Here is a 7,195-nt window from a genome sequence, read left to right on the forward strand (position 1 = left end):
AGCTGTTGCTAATTCTTTTTCTGTTCATCAAATGTGCAACTGAGACTGCTAATCCCTCTCAAATAGATGCCTTATAATGTTAAGACTGATGCGGCGACTTAAATATTTTATAAATTCTGTATTAACTTCCTGATGAGATAATAAACCTGATAAGATTCCTTCTGCCTAAGGGGCACTGTCAGCATACCTGTTAAAAATGCTAGAAGGGAACTAGGCATGGTGGCCCATGATTGTGATCCCAGCTACTCAGGAGGCTGAGGCAGGAGGATCACCAGCTTGAAGCCAGCCTCAGCAACTTAGTGAAATCCTATAGCAAAATGAAAATAAAAAGGGCTGTTGATGTAGCTCAGTGGTAAAGCTCCCTGGATTCAATCCCCAGTATCTCAGAAAAAGAAACATGCTAGAAAGGGCATACTCAGCATACTCTCTCTTTAAAAACCCTAGTTATTTCCTCCAGACAGATTTGTATTTATACAAATGGAAAGTTCACCGCATGGCTGATAGCCATCCAAGAAGTTCTTTTAAAAAATATTCTGATAGTGTATTTTAGTATGAGTCTACCACAGACAATAAAGACTTGACTGAAATGGAAGCATAATGGTAGTGGTGCCCCACCCATTTCACTGTCCGTGGTGCTGAACCAGTCTCACTTCATTTGTGCCTGGTACTCAAAGTGTGATGAAGGATCAGCCACACTGACATCACTAGGAAGCAATGAATAGCAGGATCTCAGGCCCAAGCCCAACCCTACTGAACCATACCTGAAAACTCAAAAACATCCCCAAAGGATTCAGATTTGTTGGGAGCCACAGCCAAAGGGACCCCAGCAAACTTCCAGCTGCCAGCTGATGATTTGCTCACAGCGGGCCCCAGCAACATCTAGCTGATTGGCTCCTCTGCAGTGATGTTCATTGGGCTGTTTCCCTGCCCTTTCAGACCACGGAGCTGCTCATTGGGGGACTTCTTTGGCTCCGCCCACGCGACCCAGCCAATCGGCCTCAAGAGCAGGAGGATTGTGGGAGGTGGTGAGGTTTGTGTGGGTGAGAGGCTTGTGGAAGCCAGTGGTGGCAGTTGGGCTCTGAGGGTTTTTTCCTGAGGAGCTGTTTTGTTTGGCGTTTGTAGTTCTAAAAATAAAGTTAGTTTCTTTTGACAAGTGGCTCCTGAATTGTGCCCAGCCAGACTGCGGCATTTGGTGGCTCGCTCGGGGAGTGACTGAGGGTAAGTAAACTGCTAGCCCCTGAGGGCAGGGCGAAAAAGATTCCTTTGTGTATTAGATTTAAGAAATGTTGCATGAGTACCCAGTTCATGTTGCCCTGGAACTGACTTCCTGCCTACATCACCTGCACTCAGGGGTGTTATGCTGAGAGCATAGCCCTTGAATGAAACATCCAACTTAAAATTCCAACTTGTGAATTAATTTTATCTGGGCAGTGCATGATAGTGGAGTAGAGAAAGGAGGTGTTTCTCATTGGCTCTGCTGTTTGGAATTTGAACAATAGGAATATGGCTTCATGATGAGGTGGGTGTCTGAAGAACACCATTATAAATCATCATTTGTCTGTCAGAGATTAGAAGAAGCACAGAGATTCTGGTCTATTGAATGGAGGATATAAAGAAACACACATGGACCAGCAGCAGCAGCGGTGCTGTGTCACTGCAAAGGAAGGGCAACATAATCAGATAGAGAAACACAGCAGACAATCTTGACACACAAAATGTGCTCTATGTTTCCTAACTTCTAAGTGAAGAAATGAGGTGGAGATCTAGCTAAAGGAGTTTATGCCAAATTTTGTTCCTACAAGAACCTGACATTCCTGAGCAAATACTTCTACTCTGTATCAGCCAGAGCATACTGAGTGACCTAGAGCACACCTGGCAAATCACCATCCCAAATTTTAGAGAGTAATGGATCCAAGGGAATTCAAGACAGAGGTACACAGGAGAGTGCAACCTGCTCTCCCTTTGATCCCTGTGGTCCAAACAACCAACCACTAATGAGAAAGTATTGGGAAAAATGACCAAGCAAAGTAATTACATGGAGGACAGGAGAGTGCAACTCAATTTCCATTTGAGTTGTATGATGGAAGAACCAGCTGAAAAGGATCAGGGGAAATTAGTCAGGTGGGCATGATTACATTCATTCTGGAGACTTGGAAATCCATATTTCGGTGATGGGTAGGCTACAGAAAACCTGCACCATCCACCCAGAGAGGACTCTCACCTTACCCTACAAATAGAACTCTAGGGAGATGCTAGATGCTCAGCTGAGATCATCCATTCAGCCATAGGGGTGCAAGAATTTAATTGCTCCAGAGTACATATCCCAAACAAAGACCCGAAGTTCCATTTAGAGCTCAACTTCAGCAATCAGAACTTCCCAAATAGATCTCTGCACCACTTCCAATGGGAAGAGTAGTATTCTAAGACACCTGGACAAAACCTCAATAGAAGATACTTCTAGTTCCATCCCCCCACCCCACCCCCAGTACCTGGTGAGCAGTGAAGTTGAGCATCATTTCAACCAGCTACCCTTCCAATGTACTCCAGCAGGCATAGAGTCAAAAATCAAAAAAGGAAGTCGGATTTAATATAAACCAAATTGAGTTCTCTTTAAGAGCCACATAGCCTAAAGACTAAAATACAGAAGGATAGTCTGGAATAGGATGTAAATACTCAACTTCAGCTACCTCAGTGGAAAAAATTTAAGCATTTTTAATTAAGAAGTTTTCTTTTCTCCATTATCATTTGTATTTTTAGTTGTTGTTCTGGTTATATTTGCCAATCGGTTCATATATACCTACCTATCCGCATCTATCTATCTATATTTTTTGGGGGTAGGGTTCTCCCTATTTTATCATTTCCTTTCCTTTTATTAATCTTTTATTATTTTGTTCTGTTTTTCTAAGGAGTGGTGATTTTTTGCTTGTTTTCTTTTTTGTTTGTTTTTGTTTTGTTGTTTGATATTGGAAGGGATATTGTTGTTTTCTATTTGTTTGCTTGTTTTATTGTTCTTACTTTATTATTCTTTATTATTCATCTATCCCTGTAATAGCAATTTATCTTGTTTTCTCTCTTCTATTCCTTCACTTTCGCCCTCTTTAAGGCCATCATGCACTACCTTAATTTTATTTTCTCTACTCTCACATTTTGAATAGTTTAACCTTCCTATTGCCTTCATACTCAACTTCTTTACTTTTAATGAACTGTATTTTTAACATCCTTTAAATCCATGTAGTTTATCCCTTTCAGGAATGAAATAAGGTCTTCGGAGGAAGCCACACTACCATAAGAGCTCCCTAAGAGTGATTCAAAATCAGCAAATTGAATCTACAATGAGGAACTCTTTCACTTGTAATAGGAGATCTGAGCTCTGAGATGAAGAGCCTGGCTCACCCTGAGGATGTTTGTGGATGGGAAACTGAGACAAATAAAATTCAGGCCAAATGTGTAATCCATGAAATTTATTTTAGTTTGCCACTCAGATTAGTGGACTGCTGCAGAACATTATTGTTAAGGTTTTCTTAAAGACTTATTAGTATAAGGTGCTGTTATGAAATAGCATAATTACTGGAGGTTAGTATTTCCTCTTAAGATAGTGTTAGAATCTGGATGTGGTAGTAAGTTCAAATTGTGTGAAAACATTAAAACCAAGACATTTGCCCAACCCAGGACCAAGTAAAGAAAAAGAAGTTCACTAAAAGCTATTTTATAAACATAGAAGAGATAATTATCCTACAAGATGGGTAGAAATACAATATGAAAAATCAAAGGAACAAGCCACCCCAAATACCTTCCATTATCTCCACAGAGAGGATATTCCAGAAAGAGAAAAGAGAAGGTTTATAATTAAAATTTTCAATGAACTAAAAGAATATGTAAGGAATTACAGAGAATATACAGGAAGTAAAAGAACATTTTAATAAAGAGAGATTTTTAAAAGAATTGAAAATAAATTCTGAAAATGAAGGACTCAATAAATTGAATTAAAAATTCAACTGAAAACACCAATAATAGATTAAGCAACTTTGAAGGCAAATTCTCAGGCCTTGGAGACAAAGTATGTAATCTTGAAAATAAAGTTGACAATAAACAAAAGATGTTAAGAGATCATATACAAAATATATTACAAAATATACAAAAAACTAAAACATTAAGACAGCAAATCTAAGAATCATTGATTTAGATGAAGGCACCAAAATGTAAACTGAAGGTGGTCACAATCTTTTTAATGAGATAATAGCAAAAAAAGTTTTTTTCAAACCTTATCAATGAGATGGACATATAAATAAAAAATTCATTTAGAACACCAAATAGTCAAGATCAAAAATGATCATCCTTAATACACATTATAATGAAAACACCTTATATACAATATAAAGATAGAATTTAATAGGCCACATGAAAAAGCTGCAGATAAGATCACATTTAGAGGTAAGACAATTAGAATTTCAACTGATTTCTCAGTCTAGACATTAAAAGTCAGAAGTGCTTGGATAATATATATCAAGCCCTGAAAGAAAACAAGTGCCAATAAAGGTTACAATATTCAGCAAAACTATCATTCATAAATAAAGATGAAATTAAAACCTTGAATAATAAGCGGAAACTAAAAATTCTTAACCACTAAGCTTTCACTATAAAAATATTCAATGAGATATTTAATGCAGAAGAAACAAAAAATTAATATCTGAGTCAGTGTATGGATGAATCACACTAGAAGAATAGTCAACCAAAGGAGAATCAAGTCTGAATTAAGCATTAGGAACAAACAAAAATGACAGGAAATAAAAATTATCTCTCTATAATAGTACTCAATGTAAATGGTTAAACTCTTCAATCAAAAAACATAGATTGGCAGAGTAAACTAAAAAACAAGACCCAACCACGTTGTTTATAACTGATTCAACTTAACGGTAAAGATAGTCACAGGCTAAAGGTGATAGGATAGAAAAAGATATAGCTTGCAAATGGATACCAAGAACAAGCACAGATAGCTACTCTCATATCAACAAAGTAGACTTCAAGCCAAAATTAATCAAAAGAGACAAAGAAACTAGGATAAATATCCAATGGCAAGATATAATGATTATAAATATTTATGTCCCTAATGTTGATGCACAACATATAACAAACCCTACTCAATATAAAAAATCAAATAGACCATAATACAATAATATTGTATGATTTCCATACATGTCTCTACCCAATAGATAGATCTTCCAGATATAAGTTAACTGGGCTCCTTGGAACTAAAAAATTACTATTAATCTAGCAGACCTAACTGATATCTATAGAATATTTCATCCATCAACAACAGAATTTATTTTCTTCTCAATGGAACATGGAACTTTTAAAATATAGATCATATTTTAGAACATAGAGCAAGTCTTGGCAAATAAGGGTGGATAGGGTAGGAATTTCTTGGATCTTATCAAATCATAATGTAAAGAAAATAGAAATCAACAATAAGAATAAAACCAAAAATCATTTTGACACCTATAGAGTAACCAATACACTTTTTAATGAAGAATTGATCATAGAAGAAATCAAATGAGGAAAAAAAATTCTTAGAGACAAATGAGAACAGAGATACAACATATCAAAATATCTGGGACAGTATAAAGACATTTCTAAGAGGAAAATTTATAGCACTGAGCTTCTGCATTAAAAAAGTAGAAAGACCCCAGATATAGTCAAATATTATGACTCAAGACACTAGAAAAAGAATAAATTTATTCCAATATAGTTGAAGATAGGTAATAATCAAGATTGGAGCTTAAAGAAATTGAGAATTAAAAAGCAATAAGAAGGATCAATGAAATGAAGAGTTGATTCTATGAAAAGATAAACAAGACTGATAAACCTTTAAACAAACTAACCAAAAGACCCAAATATACAAAATTAGAGATGAAATGGATGATGAAAATGGAAATACTACCACAGACATTTTCTGAAATACCAACAATTATTAAAAATGGAAGTCAATGAAATGGAAAATCTAGAATATGTTGACAAATTTATAAACACATGTGACCTGCCCGAATTAAGCCACTAGAATACAGAAACCCAAACAGATTGATATCGAGCAATAGGATGGAATAGAAAATTAAAAGCCTTCTAATAAAGAAAAGCCCAGAATCAGATGAATTCTCAGCTTTGGTCTACACAGATAAAGTCATCTGATACTCAACAAAGGTGCCAAAACATGCTGGAGAATAGAAAGCCTTTTTAACAAATGGCACTGTGAAAATTGGATATCCATATGTAGAAGAATGAAAGTATACCCCTATCTCTCACCCTGCACAAAAATCAATTCAAAGAGACAAAACACACCTCTTTAAAAGCCCCCCTGTTCCTTCTGATGGGCAGAATCACAGCCTTTGGAGTCCCCTGTGTTTCTTTCTCCTTTGCTATCAAAAGAATAAGCCTTCTTTTTCCTTTTTCTCTAAAACAAAAACAAAAGTAAAAACAAAACAAAAACCAAGAGATAAAAGACCTAGGAATTAGACCAGAAACTCTGCAACTGTTAGAAGAAAATGTAAGCTCAACACTCAAACATATTGGCACAAGCACCAACTTCTTTAACATGACACTTAAAAGTTCAAGGTTAAAAAAAAACACCTAAGAATCAATAAATGGGACAGCATTGAATTCAAAAGCTTTTACAAAGCAAAGGAAATGATCAAATGTGTGAAGAGAGAACCTAAAAAATGGGAAAAAATCTTTGCCAGCTGATCTTCTTACAGGGAATTGATATCCAGAATATATAAAGAACTCAAAAAGCTTAACACCAAAAATAAATAAATAAATAAATAAATACCTACAAAAAACAATTTATACTGAGCATTATGAGCTATATCATCCCTATCTGTAAAGTGCCAATATTATGGGGTGTCCTTGTAAGGTGGTTTTAAGTACTGACTGGTAATTAGGAGTTGTAAAGCCTTTATTCTTGCATGTTGTGTGTGTTGAACGAGTCCCTCAGCAACCGTATGAGTGCTGCATCTTCAACCAAGTAGGGATGCCCTTTAAGCATAACATTTTCAGGCATGGTGGAAATTTATTGTAAGACATTTTAATCTTTAATATATAAATGATCAAATCAACAGGAAGCCACTTTGTTTTTCTTCTTGATACTGAGAATTTGAATCCAGGGGCACTTAACCCCTGAAACATGATTTATTTTTTTTTATTT

The sequence above is a fragment of the Urocitellus parryii genome, chromosome 8 (genome assembly GCF_045843805.1).
Source record: "Urocitellus parryii isolate mUroPar1 chromosome 8, mUroPar1.hap1, whole genome shotgun sequence".
Lineage (NCBI taxonomy): Eukaryota > Metazoa > Chordata > Mammalia > Rodentia > Sciuridae > Urocitellus > Urocitellus parryii.